Below are 18,039 nucleotides of genomic sequence, written 5' to 3'. Positions count from 1 at the left end.
CCAGCAGCCCCACTAGCGGCCAGGACGCCGCGGACGTCACACAGAAGCGCCAGGAGGCTCATAAAGGCTCCCTTGGAACCTCGTCCCGCGGGACGTGCGCGCGAGCATGCCGGGAGAAGCCCGGGACAAGGGCGGGCCGTCTGTGGCCATCCGGGGCATGAGGAGGCAGGGCTGGGCCACCCCCCTTATCGTTCAGCCCAACACCCTTGAAGGAACAAACAGGACCTGTATGGACAATACACTGTTAACCTATACAGTAGAGGACTAAGTGGTAAGCTTCCTGCCTAGTGTGCTGTTACTGTGAACATTTATAACATCTATCCATTGTTTACTTGGTCATTTTGTGAACAATGGGGAAGAAGAGAGAACAGCCAATTCCTGCGGGGGCTTGTAACACCATAGACAACTACTTAGTTAAGGTAGTGAGTGCTATAGCCAAAGAAATTGATCGCACAGAAAGGCATCTCTCATTGGGGTTAAGTTCGTTTCCAGGGGAACAAACAGAGTTAAGCGCACATCTGCCCGCAGCCTCTGTTGCTTCTTTTAGTCTTAATCAAGAAGCAGATGTGGTTAGAATAGATGAAGATAGCACAGGTATTTCTGGAACCCCTAACCTGTAATTAGTAGCGGCTTCTCTAACCCCTGATAATATAACTGTGCCTGCTGTTATACAGAAATCTAAGCCGCAAAAGAAAGGGGGGCAGAAAAACACAAATGAAAACATGGTTAATAACAACTTACCACAAGGAAATATGGTTACAACTAGGTCCAAAGTTAATACCCCAGTACCGCCAAATACTATTGACATGAACGCTATTTACCATAAACTAATTGAGCTAACGAGACCGATCCATGACAAAATTGATAACATGGCCAGGGAAATACATAAACTCAGTAACCAAATGGAGAAATATAGCACCGCAACTCATAGAGAAGTACCAAAGAAAGGAAATACATTAGCTAAAGAGGATCAGAACAGCACGACTATGCCTAGACATGCCACGGCACAGAAAACTGCACACCCGGGAAAACCTACAAATAACCTGGCTAGTGGCGGCTCTGCACCAACTAGCACAGCCACTGTTCTGGTAAAATTACCTTCCAATGGCCCGACTACTATTACTGGGCATACTGGGTCAATATAACAAATGAAAAGAGGGAGCACAGAGCCAACTAACAAGAGCAGGGGAGTACCAGTACCTGTGCGAAAAATTCAAAATGTAATTCCTGCTGTGGTAAATGTACCCCCTGAATGTAGTGCTTATGTAGCTATCCTTGCTAACGTCCCAAAGCTAAAGCCTACCCAATCCGAGAATCCAGAAATATTTAAAAATAAAACACTGCATTGGCTTTCTAGAAATTGCGGTTTTCCGATGCACGGGGCAAATCAGATCATCATGACCCAAAGAGTGGGCTGGTTCGGCCCCAGTAAAAAGGACATTGATGGTAATTGTATCATTATCAACTTCAGGACATCAGACTGGGCCAGGGACTCAATCTTAAATGCACCTCCGCCTTCGAACTGGGAATACAATACAACTCTACTCCCATTAGACTATTTTTATAGGGGCAAGTCAGGTAACCAACCCAGAGTGTAAATGATTGATCGTCCCAGAGTTAACCATCACACTACAGCCCATAATTTTGCCCCTGTATTTAAACTCTGGGACATCTTTTCAATTCCCACCTATAATAGATTTCAGGCACTCGATCCAATTGATGAGATTGATTGACTCAGAGACCAACTTACACCACCGTATGCAGTTGATGTAATAGCCGATAGCAGGGGAAAGGCTTCTCGGAGAGGCATAGTTGACCCTAGGGAAATACCGTCTAGATCCAAAACTGTTTCAGAAGTGGTTGATTTGAAGAGCGCAGGAAGTTACACAAAAGAGGGGTTAGCAAGAGATGGCACTCACACAACTGTAACTATAGCCCAATGTAATGTCACTTCAGCTATAGATACCAGCTCAACTGAAAGTCTAGTAATAGCTCAACCTCATACCATCCAACATGATATAACTGACGAAGGGCTTAACATCACCACATGGAATATAGCGTGTATTGCTGGGAAATTAATTACTCCATTTTGGAAGAGCTTTACCACACAAGGGTATGACATAATTTGTCTTCAGGAGACATGGCATAGAGAACAAATCCATGTCGAGGGCTATACATCTTATAGTGTAGATGCAGCAATTCCTGCAGCAGGCAGGGCGAAAGGGGGACTTCTAACCTTAGTGTCAACCATGCTAACTGAGTTCAAGTTTGGGAGTTATTCCGAGGTTGCCCCGTATGCACAGGTATTACGTCTGGAGCACGATAAAGGCATGGACCTGATTATAAGTCAATTTTATAATCTTTATTCGGTTCTTAAAAAGACACCATAAAAGCACAGATACAAAGTACACACATAAAAAATGTTTTTTTTAAAAAAAAAAACGTCAATAAATTTTTCATAAAAGGGTATAAATGTTAAAATTATTTTACACTCTAGGAAAAGACGGGAATCATTAATTTGATTGTTTGTGCATTTTAAATAGTCAGGGGAACGAGCAGGTGTTAGGACCAGTTTCTCTGGTATTTCTTAGTCTTATTGCTACACGGATAGCGTTTATGGTGCAAAAGAGAGTGTAAGCATCCTCCGCTTCCTGTAAGAATCTCAAGGCCGATCTTGCATGTTTGAATTTTAAGTCTTTCAAGATCCCCACCAGGAACTTGCGTCTTGGCATGGTATAAAATGGGCACAATAAGATAAAGTGAAGGGTATCCTGCGGAGACCTGTGGTCGCAGCCGCAGGTACCCTTCTCCGCCAGTGTGTGGGTGAACCCAGCCGGGACCGCGAGGATATGATGAAGCATGTTTAGTCTGAAACGTGTCATGACAAAGCGGTCCTGGGCATTAAACATGACCCTTAAATAAGGTTCCATGCCATGCTTTGCTGTAAGTTTGTTATAGGTGGAATTTGTAGGTTTACGATTTTCTTTTTCTGCTCTTGTTAGCTTAAGCTGTGCCAAGAAGAGATTCTTCACCAATGTCTTGCTCTCGGGTGTTATGGAGTCTGGGGATGTGAAAAAGTTAGTGCAATCGATTTCGGCTAGAGATTTCTTTACATATTTCAGCCAAGGGATGGTATCACCTTTGTCTTTTTTGAGGCAGTCCCCAATGATTTGTCTTGTGAGGGCGGCCTCTGGATTAGTTCATATTTTGACCCATGCCAGGAGAGGTTTAATTTTGATTTTATCTTCTATGAAGAGTTCTCCTAGTTCTTCATGGATAATGTGGGCCAATACACTCTGTGGGACTTTCAGAATTCTCCTCAAGAATTTATTTTCTTCAGTCTGTATCTGCTGAGCTTTATTATCCAGAAAGCCCCACACTTCTGCACCATAGGAGACTTTCGCACAGCAGATTGACCTATACAAGTTCAAGATTTGTTCCGGAGACCATTTTCCCAATCTTTGCCCGTATCCCATAATGGCTCCCACTGAGGCTGCCAGTTTCGTGGAATGCTTTTCAACCAGGGGTTTAAAAGTAAGGTGATGGTCGAATAATACCCCCAAGTATGAAAAAGTCTGGACCTTGTCGATTTTATGTGACCCGATGTGAAAGGAAAAAGACCCTTTTGTTGATTTTCCAGTTGACATAATGTAAGATTTTTCCAGATTGGTTGCCAGGTCCAGTTTATCCATGAACCTGACAAACCCGTCAATCAGTTTTTGTAGACCTAAGGGGGTTCTAGCGAGCAAAACCGCGTCATCGGCGTAAAGTAGTACAGGTACAGCACGATGACCGATTTGAGGTGAATCCACCTTGAGTTTAAGCAGGTCTTTTTCCAGCGAGTTGATGTAAATGGAGAACAGAAGGGGCACAAGGATACATCCTTGCCTTACTCCACTCGTGCAAGTGAAGGGGTCGGTCTTTTTACCCTCTTGGCTGTACCTCACACTTGCAGTGGTGTTCCGGTGGAGATTTTGCAAGGTGTCCACTAGTGGTTGGTCCACTCCTAGTTCTAATAACATACTCCAGAGCTTTCTCCTGTTTACACGGTCGAAAGCCGCTGAGAGGTCCATAAACCCCATGTGAATGGACCCCTTCCCGGCGATGGTATATTTGGCTATAGGGAGGTATATATTTAAACATTGATCGGTGGTGGATCTACCTTTCCTGAAGCCATATTGCATTTCCGAGAGGATTTGATGTTCCTCGGCCCAGTCTTGCAATCGCTGTAGAATGACTCGCCCTAGTACTTTTGCAGTCACATCTATAAGCGATATGGGTCGGTAGCATTGGGGTCATCACGGTTCCCTTTCTTGTAGATTGGGACTATGGTCGCCGTTGACCAGGACTGAGGCAGTCCTGCCACCACAGCCTCATTTAATACCCTGGTAAGCAACGGTGCCCACAGGCCAGGTTGACTTAGATACAGGTCTGGTGGGATTCCGTCCGGACCCGGAGCCTTATTTTTACTCAGCCCCGTTATTCCCATTTCGACTTCTTTCAGAGAGAAGTCTAACTTTTCCGGCTGATGATTCCTCGGTATATCCCCCAGGGATAGGTGGCTTGAGTGGTTGTATAGGCTGTGGAAGTGAGTCTGCCATTGTTCCGGTAAGATGATGTTTGTGATTTTTGGTGCCGCTTGGTCCTGGAAGCATGGGGAGTTAATCACTTTCCAGAAGCTTGCAGAGTCTTTTCTTTCGGCAGCGTCCCTTAGGTCCTCCCAGGCCTGATTTTGTAGGCTTTGCTTACGTTTTTTCAAAGCCTTTTTATACTCGGCTCTGTTCTTTGTCACCATGATCTTGTCCCTTGGTTTACAGTGGAGGCTATCCTTCAGTTTTTTGAGCGCTTTGGTACAGTTCGCATCAAACCAACGGGGATTTGAGTCCATTTTGTTGGGTCCCGTGGTCGTTAATGAATTGTTTACATGGCGCGCGATTTCTTCGAAAGCCTTAACCACCCGTTCCCCACACACACTTGGGTCTAAACATTTGTCGATTGCAACTGAGGCCTCTATTAATAATTTTTTGTAAAAACTATCCCCGTCGATTTTTGCCCATTTGATTCTTCTTCCCTGATCCACTGCTTTTTCCACGATGTCAGGTTTCTTTGGGCTCGTGTTAAAATCAAAACCTTCAATTGAGATGATGACCGGGTTATGATCACTAAAGCTGCTGGCCTCAATTTTAGTGTTGTTAATGTTTCTTTTTAGAATGGGCGAGACTAGAATACAGTCGATGTAGGAATGGCACCCTCTTCCTTTGTATGTTGGTATCAGTTCTCCTAGTTCACCCAATGCCACAAGGTCTAGCGTTTGGGTTAGGTTGTGCCTTTTCGTTAGTCTCTCTAAATCCCATCCCTCTTTTGAATGTGCAAAATGTGGGCCTTTCATTAAAGTGCATCTTGACCAGTCTTTATTAAAAGGTTTTAATTTGTCGCATAAATGGCAATTAAAATCTCCCATTAATATAACGCTTGGATGGTTTGGTGTCTTGTGTAAAAAGTTTAGGTTTCTTAAACATTCCTCTAATTCAGTAACAGCTTTTCCCTTCTCCGTCAGTGCAGGAGCATTGTACCAATTGACTAGGAAGAGGGTTATTCTTGGTGAGGTGAACCTTAAAACTTGAAGGTTATGTGAGGCCCATTTGATGTTACTCCAGGTGCCCTTAATGTCTAAGTTGACGTATACAGCGAGACCCCGACTTGCTCTCCCAGAAGTTGCTTTTTTGGCTGGGACACAGAAGCTTTTGAATCCTTCCAGGCTGTAGTCATTTAATTCGAGAGCCCAGGTTTCCTGCAGGCATATAATGTGGATTTTTTTTATATAGCTAAGCCATTCCTGTGATTCGAATTTGGCCGCTAGTCCTGCGATATTCCAAGATGCGACTAATAGATTTGCTTGAATCTTTTCCTTAGGATTTCTTTTTGGTTCTCCTGATGGAGGCGTTACCTGATTTCCTGTTTCCATTAGAGTGGCATTACTAGGGTGAATGCCACTGGAGATAGCTGCCTTGCGGGCAACTGGTCTGCTCATTTCACTGTTACTGATCCTATGTTTTGGAGGATTTGTCCCCTCTTTTCTTCCAAGGCTAGTCTTCGGAGGTTTAGTACGTCCTCCATTGTCGGGCACATCATCTGATCCGTTGTCCATCCCCTTTCTCCTTCCTCTTAATGGTGGACTTTCCTCTTTCCGCCTCTCGATCTTGGGGGATTGGTTGACCCATCCCTGTCAGTCGACCTCTTCAAGCGCACCGAACCTGTTCCAGTGTGCATATTGCATTAGGGTGGAATCGTAATTTGGCAATGCAAAGTTTGGTCTTTGCCATTGAGGTGGTCCATAGTGAGTGCCAGAATGTGGTATATTAGTTGGAAAAGATCTATTGTTCTGCCTGGGTCTTTGGGATGCGAAGGGGTAAAAATAGGACAGATGAACCGGATGAATCTGTGATCGGGTATAGCTAGGGGGGGCATTACAGATAAAGTTGACTGCTGCCATGTCTCTAAAATTTATCGTAATTATGTCCCCTGCTATGGTCTTGGTGCCTTTGCCAATCCACTCCCCTCTTCTTACAGACAGAATTTCCCCATAAATATTGGGGGGCAGAGGTCTGTGTATTTGTAACCACTGTGCACATTTATTTTTCAGTTCTATTTGTGATTCCCGTTGACCCTCCCTTAGAGGTGGAACTCCTGTTAAAACAACTACGAAGGGCAATGCTTCAGGCGGAAGATTAATTGTCCTAAAGCGGGTAGCTGTTTTATTTTCTTTAGTTGTTGCGGTGGACGGAGGCTTTGGATTCACATTGGGAGTTTGGACGTTGTTTGCTTCCAATGTTTGGGGGGGTCCTGGGTTTGATTTATTGTTTTCAGTGGTTCTTTGTTTATTGCTTTTCCCTTTGTCTGGTGTGGTGGCAGCCTTTTGCTTATCTTTAGTACTTTTTTGGCTGGCTCTGTTTGGGGTTTTTGCGGTCGCGTCAGGGATCGTAGGAGCCTTGTCCTTAGTTTGGCAATGGGATGTGACGTTGTTCTGTTTTCTTAAACCGCCTTCTTGCCCTGGATGGGTTTTTGAGCCGTTCCCTCTGTTGTTTACAATTGATGTTAATCTGTCTATTTTAGCTATGAGGGGTTTTAGCAGCACAGTGATAGAGTGTTCGAGGTCCGTTTTAAGGTCAGCCACCATATTGGTAATCCAACATGGTATTCCCGAAGCCGGTGGATTTAGAGGCGTTACCAGGTTGTGATTTCTAGTTTTTAATGATCCTTTTTTACCCCCACGTTTAGAGCCTTCCTTGTGCAAATTTTTCTCTGTACTGCAGGGAATATTGTTATGGTTGTGTATTTGTGCATCAGATCTCTCACTGCAAATTTCGGCAGGCGCCTGGGCACAAGGTAGGTCAACAAAGGAAGAGGGGGAGAGGGGCAGGCTGGTGTCGCGTTCCTCTGCCAATTCTCGGGAGGCCTCGGTCAAGTTAATAAGGGATTCCTGGGTTTCCTGGATGATTGTCACGGGTGGTAGTGACATTCTTCTTTCGGTGTTTGCGATGGCGTTAGACACCGCCCCTATGGTTTGTTTGAGCATTTTGTCAATGGCGGTCAGCGTTGGTAATGGCGGGGGAGGATCCGTTTTGCTTTTTGTGCTCGATCTTAAGGTGGGCATCTTGGGCTTCTTGGTGGTCTTCCTCATAGTCTGTAGTGCTAAGTACAAGAGGTAGATTTGACTAGTGCAGTTGGGACCAAATAAAAGCCTAGTGCATAGGATGCGAAGTACAATTTTTTAGGGAGGTGGCCCAGCACGGCCTCTTGTGGCCTCTGAGGGCCACAGAGGGCCCGTCCTTTGCTCGGGCTTCGCTCGGCGTCCCGCTCGCGTCCCGCTGAGCGATGTTGCGCTGTTCTTACGGGGGACGTTGCGGCCGGGGGCGTGTCTTGCTGGGGGCGCGGCCGTGCACACCTGTGCAAAGCGGAGACTCCTGGTCTATGGAGTCCCTGCCGCACGCGCCCACAGTTACCTCACGCGGTTCACTCTTCCTCCCGGTTGCTCTCCTGCACTCCTGCTGCCTCGACCCCACACCAAACGCCGCGCAGCGGCACCCGCGAAGCGGGTGCTGCAAGTTGTTGAGTGGCGATATGGCGGTCAATCCCTCCTGGGACACGGGGAGGCTGCAAGGTCAGGTGGCGATTTCCCAGTCTGCTTCGTCTGCTAATGGCGGCGTCCAGGTAAGATTCCTCTCACAAATGAGTCCCGCTGCTCTCAGGGCGTCTTTGCTTTTAAAGATGACTTGGCCGGTCGGGGGCGTGTCTTGCTGGGGGCGCGGCCGTGCACACCTGTGCAACGCGGAGACTCCTGGTCTATGGAGTCCCTGCCGCACGCGCCCACAGTTACCTCACGCGGTTCACTCTTCCTCCCGGTTGCTCTCCTGCACTCCTGCTGCCTCGACCCCACACCAAACGCCGCGCAGCGGCACCCGCGAAGCGGGTGCTGCAAGTTGTTGAGTGGCGATATGGCGGTCAATCCCTCCTGGGACACGGGGAGGCAGCAAGGTCAGGTGGCGATTTCCCAGTCTGCTTCGTCTGCTAATGGCGGCGTCCAGGTAAGATTCCTCTCACAAATGAGTCCCGCTGCTCTCAGGGCGTCTTTGCTTTTAAAGATGACTTGGCCGGTCGGGGCGTGTCTTGCTGGGGGCGCGGCCGTGCACACCTGTGCAACGCGGAGACTCCTGGTCTATGGAGTCCCTGCCGCACGCGCCCACAGTTACCTCACGCGGTTCACTCTTCCTCCCGGTTGCTCTCCTGCACTCCTGCTGCCTCGACCCCACACCAAATGCCGCGCAGCGGCACCCGCGAAGCGGGTGCTGCAAGTTGTTGAGTGGCGATATGGCGGTCAATCCCTCCTGAGACACGGGGAGGCTGCAAGGTCAGGTGGCGATTTCCCAGTCTGCTTCGTCTGCTAATGGCGGCGTCCAGGTAAGATTCCTCCCACAAATGAGTCCCGCTGCTCTCAGGGCGTCTTTGCTTTTAAAGATGACTTGGCCGGTCGGGGGCGTGTCTTGCTGGGGGCGCGGCCGTGCACACCTGTGCAACGCGGAGACTCCTGGTCTATGGAGTCCCTGCCGCACGCGCCCACAGTTACCTCACGCGGTTCACTCTTCCTCCCGGTTGCTCTCCTGCACTCTTGCTGCCTCGACCCCACACCAAACGCCGCGCAGTGGCACCCGCGAAGCGGGTGCTGCAAGTTGTTGAGTGGCGATATGGCGGTCTATCCCTCCTGGGACACGGGGAGGCTGCAAGGTCAGGTGGCGATTTCCCAGTCTGCTTCGTCTGCTAATGGCGGCGTCCAGGTAAGATTCCTCTCACAAATGAGTCCCGCTGCTCTCAGGGCGTCTTTGCTTTTAAAGATGACTTGGCCGGTCGGGGGCGTGTCTTGCTGGGGGCACGGCCGTGCACACCTGTGCAACGCGGAGACTCCTGGTCTATGGAGTCCCTGCTGCACGCGCCCACAGTTACCTCACGCGGTTCACTCTTCCTCCCGGTTGCTCTCCTGCACTCCTGCTGCCTCGACCCCACACCAAACGCCGCAAGCGGCACCCGCGAAGCGGGTGCTGCAAGTTGTTGAGTGGCGATATGGCGGTCAATCCCTCCTGGGACACGGGGAGGCTGCAAGGTCAGGTGGCGATTTCCCAGTCTGCTTCGTCTGCTAATGGCGGCGTCCAGGTAAGATTCCTCTCACAAATGAGTCCCGCTGCTCTCAGGGCGTCTTTGCTTTTAAAGATGACTTGGCCGGTCGGGGGCGTGTCTTGCTGGGGGCGCGGCCGTGCACAACTGTGCAACGCGGAGACTCCTGGTCTATGGAGTCCCTGCAGCACGCGCCCACAGTTACCTCACGCGGTTCACTCTTCCTCCCGGTTGCTCTCCTGCACTCCTGCTGCCTCGACCCCACACCAAATGCCACGCAGCGGCACCCGCGAAGCGGGTGCTGCAAGTTGTTGAGTGGCGATATGGCGGTCAATCCCTCCTGGGACACGGGGAGGCTGCAAGGTCAGGTGGCGATTTCCCAGTCTGCTTCGTCGGCTAATGGCGGCGTCCAGGTAAGATTCCTCTCACAAATGAGTCCCGCTGCTCTCAGGGCGTCTTTGCTTTTAAAGATGACTTGGCCGGTCGGGGGCGTGTCTTGCTGGGGGCGCGGCCGTGCACACCTGTGCAACGCGGAGACTCCTGGTCTATGGAGTCCCTGCCGCACGCGCCCACAGTTACCTCACGCGGTTCACTCTTCCTCCCGGTTGCTCTCCTGCACTCCTGCTGCCTCGACCCCACACCAAACGCCACGCAGCGGCACCCGCGAAGCGGGTGCTGCAAGTTGTTGAGTGGCGATATGGCGGTCAATCCCTCCTGGGACACGGGGAGGCAGCAAGGTCAGGTGGCGATTTCCCAGTCTGCTTCGTCTGCTAATGGCGGCGTCCAGGTAAGATTCCTCTCACAAATGAGTCCCGCTGCTCTCAGGGCGTCTTTGCTTTTAAAGATGACTTGGCCGGTCGGGGCGTGTCTTGCTGGGGGCGCGGCCGTGCACACCTGTGCAACGCGGAGACTCCTGGTCTATGGAGTCCCTGCCGCACGCGCCCACAGTTACCTCACGCGGTTCACTCTTCCTCCCGGTTGCTCTCCTGCACTCCTGCTGCCTCGACCGCACACCAAATGCCGCGCAGCGGCACCCGCGAAGCGGGTGCTGCAAGTTGTTGAGTGGCGATATGGCGGTCAATCCCTCCTGGGACACGGGGAGGCTGCAAGGTCAGGTGGCGATTTCCCAGTCTGCTTCGTCTGCTAATGGCGGCGTCCAGGTAAGATTCCTCTCACAAATGAGTCCCGCTGCTCTCAGGGCGTCTTTGCTTTTAAAGATGACTTGGCCGGTCGGGGGCCTGTCTTGCTGGGGGCGCGGCCGTGCACACCTGTGCAACGCGGAGACTCCTGGTCTATGGAGTCCCTGCCGCACGCGCCCACAGTTACCTCACGCGGTTCACTCTTCCTCCCGGTTGCTCTCCTGCTGCCTCGACCCCACACCAAACGCCGCGCAGCGGCACCCGCGAAGCGGGTGCTGCAAGTTGTTGAGTGGCGATATGGCGGTCAATCCCTCCTGGGACACGGGGAGGCAGCAAGGTCAGGTGGCGATTTCCCAGTCTGCTTCGTCTGCTAATGGCGGCGTCCAGGTAAGATTCCTCTCACAAATGAGTCCTGCTGCTCTCAGGGCGTCTTTGCTTTTAAAGATGACTTGGCCGGTCGGGGCGTGTCTTGCTGGGGGCGCGGCCGTGCACACCTGTGCAACGCGGAGACTCCTGGTCTATGGAGTCCCTGCCGCACGCGCCCACAGTTACCTCACGCGGTTCACTCTTCCTCCCGGTTGCTCTCCTACACTCCTGCTGCCTCGACCCCACACCAAACGCCGCGCAGCGGCACCCGCGAAGCGGGTGCTGCAAGTTGTTGAGTGGCGATATGGCGGTCAATCCCTCCTGGGACACGGGGAGGCTGCAAGGTCAGGTGGCGATTTCCCAGTCTGCTTCGTCTGCTAATGGCGGCGTCCAGGTAAGATTCCTCTCACAAATGAGTCCCGCTGCTCTCAGGGCGTCTTTGCTTTTAAAGATGACTTGGCCGGTCGGGGCGTGTCTTGCTGGGGGCGCGGCCGTGCACACCTGTGCAACGCGGAGACTCCTGGTCTATGGAGTCTCTGCCGCACGCGCCCACAGTTACCTCACGCGGTTCACTCTTCCTCCCGGTTGCTCTCCTGCACTCCTGCTGCCTCGACCCCACACCAAACGCCGCGCAGCGGCACCCGCGAAGCAGGTGCTACAAGTTGTTGAGTGGCGAAATGGCGGTCAATCCCTCCTGGGACACGGGGAGGCTGCAAGGTCAGGTGGCGATTTCCCAGTCTGTTTCGTCTGCTAATGGCGGCGTCCAGGTAAGATTCCTCTCACAAATGAGTCCCGCTGCTCTCAGGGCGTCTTTGCTTTTAAAGATGACTTGGCCGGTCGGGGGCGTGTCTTGCTGGGGGCGCGGCCGTGCACACCTGTGCAACGCGGAGACTCCTGGTCTATGGAGTCCCTGCCGCACGCGCCCACAGTTACCTCACGCGGTTCACTCTTCCTCCCGGTTGCTCTCCTGCACTCCTGCTGCCTCGACCCCACACCAAACGCCGCGCAACGGCACCCGCGAAGCGGGTGCTGCAAGTTGTTGAGTGGCGATATGGCGGTCAATCCCTCCTGGGACACGGGGAGGCAGCAAGGTCAGGTGGCGATTTCCCAGTCTGCTTCGTCTGCTAATGGCGGCGTCCAGGTAAGATTCCTCTCACAAATGAGTCCCGCTGCTCTCAGGGCGTCTTTGCTTTTAAAGATGACTTGGCCGGTCGGGGCGTGTCTTGCTGGGGGCGCGGCCGTGCACACCTGTGCAACGCGGAGACTCCTGGTCTATGGAGTCCCTGCCGCACGCGCCCACAGTTACCTCACGCGGTTCACTCTTCCTCCCGGTTGCTCTCCTGCACTCCTGCTGCCTCGACCCCACACCAAATGCCGCGCAGCGGCACCCGCGAAGCGGGTGCTGCAAGTTGTTGAGTGGCGATATGGCGGTCAATCCCTCCTGGGACACGGGGAGGCTGCAAGGTCAGGTGGCGATTTCCCAGTCTGCTTCGTCTGCTAATGGCGGCGTCCAGGTAAGATTCCTCTCACAAATGAGTACCACTGCTCTCAGGGCGTCTTTGCTTTTAAAGATGACTTGGCCGGTCGGGGGCGTGTCTTGCTGGGGGCGCGGCCGTGCACACCTGTGCAACGCGGAGACTCCTGGTCTATGGAGTCCCTGCCGCACGCGCCCACAGTTACCTCACGCGGTTCACTCTTCCTCCCGGTTGCTCTCCTGCACTCTTGCTGCCTCGACCCCACACCAAACGCCGCGCAGTGGCACCCGCGAAGCGGGTGCTGCAAGTTGTTGAGTGGCGATATGGCGAGCTATCCCTCCTGGGACACGGGGAGGCTGCAAGGTCAGGTGGCGATTTCCCAGTCTGCTTCGTCTGCTAATGGCGGCGTCCAGGTAAGATTCCTCTCACAAATGAGTCCCGCTGCTCTCAGGGCGTCTTTGCTTTTAAAGATGACTTGGCCGGTCGGGGGCGTGTCTTGCTGGGGGCGCGGCCGTGCACACCTGTGCAACGCGGAGACTCCTGGTCTATGGAGTCCCTGCTGCACGCGCCCACAGTTACCTCACGCGGTTCACTCTTCCTCCCGGTTGCTCTCCTGCACTCCTGCTGCCTCGACCCCACACCAAACGCCGCAAGCGGCACCCGCGAAGCGAAGCGGGTGCTGCAAGTTGTTGAGTGGCGATATGGCGGTCAATCCCTCCTGGGACACGGGGAGGCTGCAAGGTCAGGTGGCGATTTCCCAGTCTGCTTCGTCTGCTAATGGCGGCGTCCAGGTAAGATTCCTCTCACAAATGAGTACCACTGCTCTCAGGGCGTCTTTGCTTTTAAAGATGACTTGGCCGGTCGGGGGCGTGTCTTGCTGGGGGCGCGGCCGTGCACACCTGTGCAACGCGGAGACTCCTGGTCTATGGAGTCCCTGCCGCACGCGCCCACAGTTACCTCACGCGGTTCACTCTTCCTCCCGGTTGCTCTCCTGCACTCTTGCTGCCTCGACCCCACACCAAACGCCGCGCAGTGGCACCCGCGAAGCGGGTGCTGCAAGTTGTTGAGTGGCGATATGGCGAGCTATCCCTCCTGGGACACGGGGAGGCTGCAAGGTCAGGTGGCGATTTCCCAGTCTGCTTCGTCTGCTAATGGCGGCGTCCAGGTAAGATTCCTCTCACAAATGAGTCCCGCTGCTCTCAGGGCGTCTTTGCTTTTAAAGATGACTTGGCCGGTCGGGGGCGTGTCTTGCTGGGGGCGCGGCCGTGCACACCTGTGCAACGCGGAGACTCCTGGTCTATGGAGTCCCTGCTGCACGCGCCCACAGTTACCTCACGCGGTTCACTCTTCCTCCCGGTTGCTCTCCTGCACTCCTGCTGCCTCGACCCCACACCAAATGCCGCAAGCGGCACCCGCGAAGCGGGTGATGCAAGTTGTTGAATGGCGATATGGCGGTCAATCCCTCCTGGGACACGGGGAGGCTGCAAGGTCAGGTGGCGATTTCCCAGTCTGCTTCGTCTGCTAATGGCGGCGTCCAGGTAAGATTCCTCTCACAAATGAGTCCCGCTGCTCTTAGGGCGTCTTTGCTTTTAAAGATGACTTGGCCGGTCGGGGGCGTGTCTTGCTGGGGGCGCGGCCGTGCACAACTGTGCAACGCAGAGACTCCTGGTCTATGGAGTCCCTGCAGCACGCGCCCACAGTTACCTCACGCGGTTCACTCTTCCTCCCGGTTGCTCTCCTGCACTCCTGCTGCCTCGACCCCACACCAAATGCCACGCAGCGGCACCCGCGAAGCGGGTGCTGCAAGTTGTTGAGTGGCGATATGGCGGTCAATCCCTCCTGGGACACGGGGAGGCTGCAAGGTCAGGTGGCGATTTCCCAGTCTGCTTCGTCGGCTAATGGCGGCGTCCAGGTAAGATTCCTCTCACAAATGAGTCCCGCTGCTCTCAGGGCGTCTTTGCTTTTAAAGATGACTTGGCCGGTCGGGGGCGTGTCTTGCTGGGGGCGCGGCCGTGCACACCTGTGCAACGCGGAGACTACTGGTCTATGGAGTCCCTGCCGCACGCGCCCACAGTTACCTCACGCGGTTCACTCTTCCTCCCGGTTGCTCTCCTGCACTCCTGCTGCCTCGACCCCACACCAAACGCCACGCAGCGGCACCCGCGAAGCGGGTGCTGTAAGTTGTTGAGTGGCGATATGGCGGTCAATCCCTCCTGGGACACGGGGAGGCAGCAAGGTCAGGTGGCGATTTCCCAGTCTGCTTCGTCTGCTAATGGCGGCGTCCAGGTAAGATTCCTCTCACAAATGAGTGCCGCTGCTCTCAGGGCGTCTTTGCTTTTAAAGATGACTTGGCCGGTCGGGGCGTGTCTTGCTGGGGGCGCGGCCGTGCACACCTGTGCAACGCGGAGACTCCTGGTCTATGGAGTCCCTGCCGCACGCGCCCACAGTTACCTCACGCGGTTCACTCTTCCTCCCGGTTGCTCTCCTGCACTCCTGCTGCCTCGACCGCACACCAAATGCCGCGCAGCGGCACCCGCGAAGCGGGTGCTGCAAGTTGTTGAGTGGCGATATGGCGGTCAATCCCTCCTGGGACACGGGGAGGCTGCAAGGTCAGGTGGCGATTTCCCAGTCTGCTTCGTCTGCTAATGGCGGCGTCCAGGTAAGATTCCTCTCACAAATGAGTCCCGCTGCTCTCAGGGCGTCTTTGCTTTTAAAGATGACTTGGCCGGTCGGGGGCCTGTCTTGCTGGGGGCGCGGCCGTGCACACCTGTGCAACGCGGAGACTCCTGGTCTATGGAGTCCCTGCCGCACGCGCCCACAGTTACCTCACGCGGTTCACTCTTCCTCCCGGTTGCTCTCCTGCTGCCTCGACCCCACACCAAACGCCGCGCAGCGGCACCCGCGAAGCGGGTGCTGCAAGTTGTTGAGTGGCGATATGGCGGTCAATCCCTCCTGGGACACGGGGAGGCAGCAAGGTCAGGTGGCGATTTCCCAGTCTGCTTCGTCTGCTAATGGCGGCGTCCAGGTAAGATTCCTCTCACAAATGAGTCCTGCTGCTCTCAGGGCGTCTTTGCTTTTAAAGATGACTTGGCCGGTCGGGGCGTGTCTTGCTGGGGGCGCGGCCGTGCAGACCTGTGCAACGCGGAGACTCCTGGTCTATGGAGTCCCTGCCGCACGCGCCCACAGTTACCTCACGCGGTTCACTCTTCCTCCCGGTTGCTCTCCTACACTCCTGCTGCCTCGACCCCACACCAAACGCCGCGCAGCGGCACCCGCGAAGCGGGTGCTGCAAGTTGTTGAGTGGCGATATGGCGGTCAATCCCTCCTGGGACACGGGGAGGCTGCAAGGTCAGGTGGCGATTTCCCAGTCTGCTTCGTCTGCTAATGGCGGCGTCCAGGTAAGATTCCTCTCACAAATGAGTCCCGCTGCTCTCAGGGCGTCTTTGCTTTTAAAGATGACTTGGCCGGTCGGGGCGTGTCTTGCTGGGGGCGCGGCCGTGCACACCTGTGCAACGCGGAGACTCCTGGTCTATGGAGTCCCTGCCGCACGCGCCCACAGTTACCTCACGCGGTTCACTCTTTCTCCCGGTTGCTCTCCTGCACTCCTGCTGCCTCGACCCCACACCAAACGCCGCGCAGCGGCACCCGCAAAGCGGGTGCTGCAAGTTGTTGAGTGGCGATATGGCGGTCAATCCCTCCTGGGACACGGGGAGGCTGCAAGGTCAGGTGGCGATTTCCCAGTCTGCTTCGTCTGCTAATGGCGGCGTCCAGGTAAGATTCCTCTCACAAATGAGTCCCGCTGCTCTCAGGGCGTCTTTGCTTTTAAAGATGACTTGGCCGGTCGGGGCGTGTCTTGCTGGGGGCGCGGCCGTGCACACCTGTGCAACGCGGAGACTCCTGGTCTATGGAGTCCCTGCCGCACGCGCCCACAGTTACCTCACGCGGTTCACTCTTTCTCCCGGTTGCTCTCCTGCACTCCTGCTGCCTCGACCCCACACCAAACGCCGCGCAGCGGCACCCGCAAAGCGGGTGCTGCAAGTTGTTGAGTGGCGATATGGCGGTCAATCCCTCCTGGGACACGGGGAGGCTGCAAGGTCAGGTGGCGATTTCCCAGTCTGCTTCGTCTGCTAATGGCGGCGTCCAGTTAAGATTCCTCTCACAAATGAGTCCCGCTGCTCTCAGGGCGTCTTTGCTTTTAAAGATGACTTGGCCGGTCGGGGGCGTGTCTTGCTGGGGGCGCGGTCGTGCACACCTGTGCAACGCCGAGACTCCTGGTCTATGGAGTCCCTGCCGCACGCGCCCACAGTTACCTCACGCGGTTCACTCTTCCTCCCGGTTGCTCTCCTGCACTCCTGCTGCCTCGACCCCACACCAAATGCCGCGCAGCGGCACCCACGAAGCGGGTGCTGCAAGTTGTTGAGTGGCGATATGGCGGTCAATCCCTCCTGGGACACGGGGAGGCAGCAAGGTCAGGTGGCGATTTCCCAGTCTGCTTCGTCTGCTAATGGCGGCGTCCAGGTAAGATTCCTCTCACAAATAAATAATAATGTTAGTGCTAACAGGGGATCGGTAATCCAAGACATAGGTAGGGCAATAGATGGGATCCTAGCACAATCCAGAGATTTACTGGTCATCCTCTGGGCAGGAGATTTCAATATACCAGCCTGCAGACACGCACAAAAGGGGATCTGTGGTCATCAAGGCGAGAAGGATAGCAGAGACAGCGCTCCACACAATCATTTCCCTCATACCAACTACGGAAATGCATTGAACAACTTAGTTGCTAAATTGGATTTGGAGCTGCTGGACTGCACAAAAAATAGGGACAACAGAGGGTGTCCATCATTTAAAGGAAGGGATGCCCATTCCAATATCGACCATATTCTTGTGTCCTACGGTTCAGCCTACTCTAATTTATGGGTAGTTGAGAAGACTGTGAGTGATCACAATAACATTTCACTAACACTGCACGGTTGGGGGCGCAAAACCTATAGTCATGGGAGACCCATTCAAGGGAATATAGCCGAAGACCAAATGGCATGAAAATAAAATTGGTCAATATCAACCCGATCAACTTTTAGTGGATGTCCAATCTATATGCAGTGCAGAAATAAGTTACTGTTTGGGTAACGAGGTGACGTCTGGCAACTTGCTTACCAATTTTTGTAAAATAAGCATGGTAATTGAGGTTTTACTGACTGCTAGGAGTCGGAAGATGAGGACAACTCAGGTGGTCTGGTTTGACAAAAATTGTGCCCAGGCATTAACTAAATTAAAACTGGCCCTAGATGTCAAGCCAAGAGATATAGTAAAAATCAGGGAGGAGTGCCATAACTATAAGGTCTCTTTGGCGACTCGGAAAAAACAATTACAAAATGAGGCTTGGTCTAACC

The sequence above is a fragment of the Lissotriton vulgaris genome, chromosome 5, assembly GCF_964263255.1.
Source record: "Lissotriton vulgaris chromosome 5, aLisVul1.2, whole genome shotgun sequence".
Taxonomy (NCBI): Eukaryota; Metazoa; Chordata; class Amphibia; order Caudata; family Salamandridae; genus Lissotriton; species Lissotriton vulgaris.
This window is presented reverse-complemented; position numbering follows the sequence as displayed.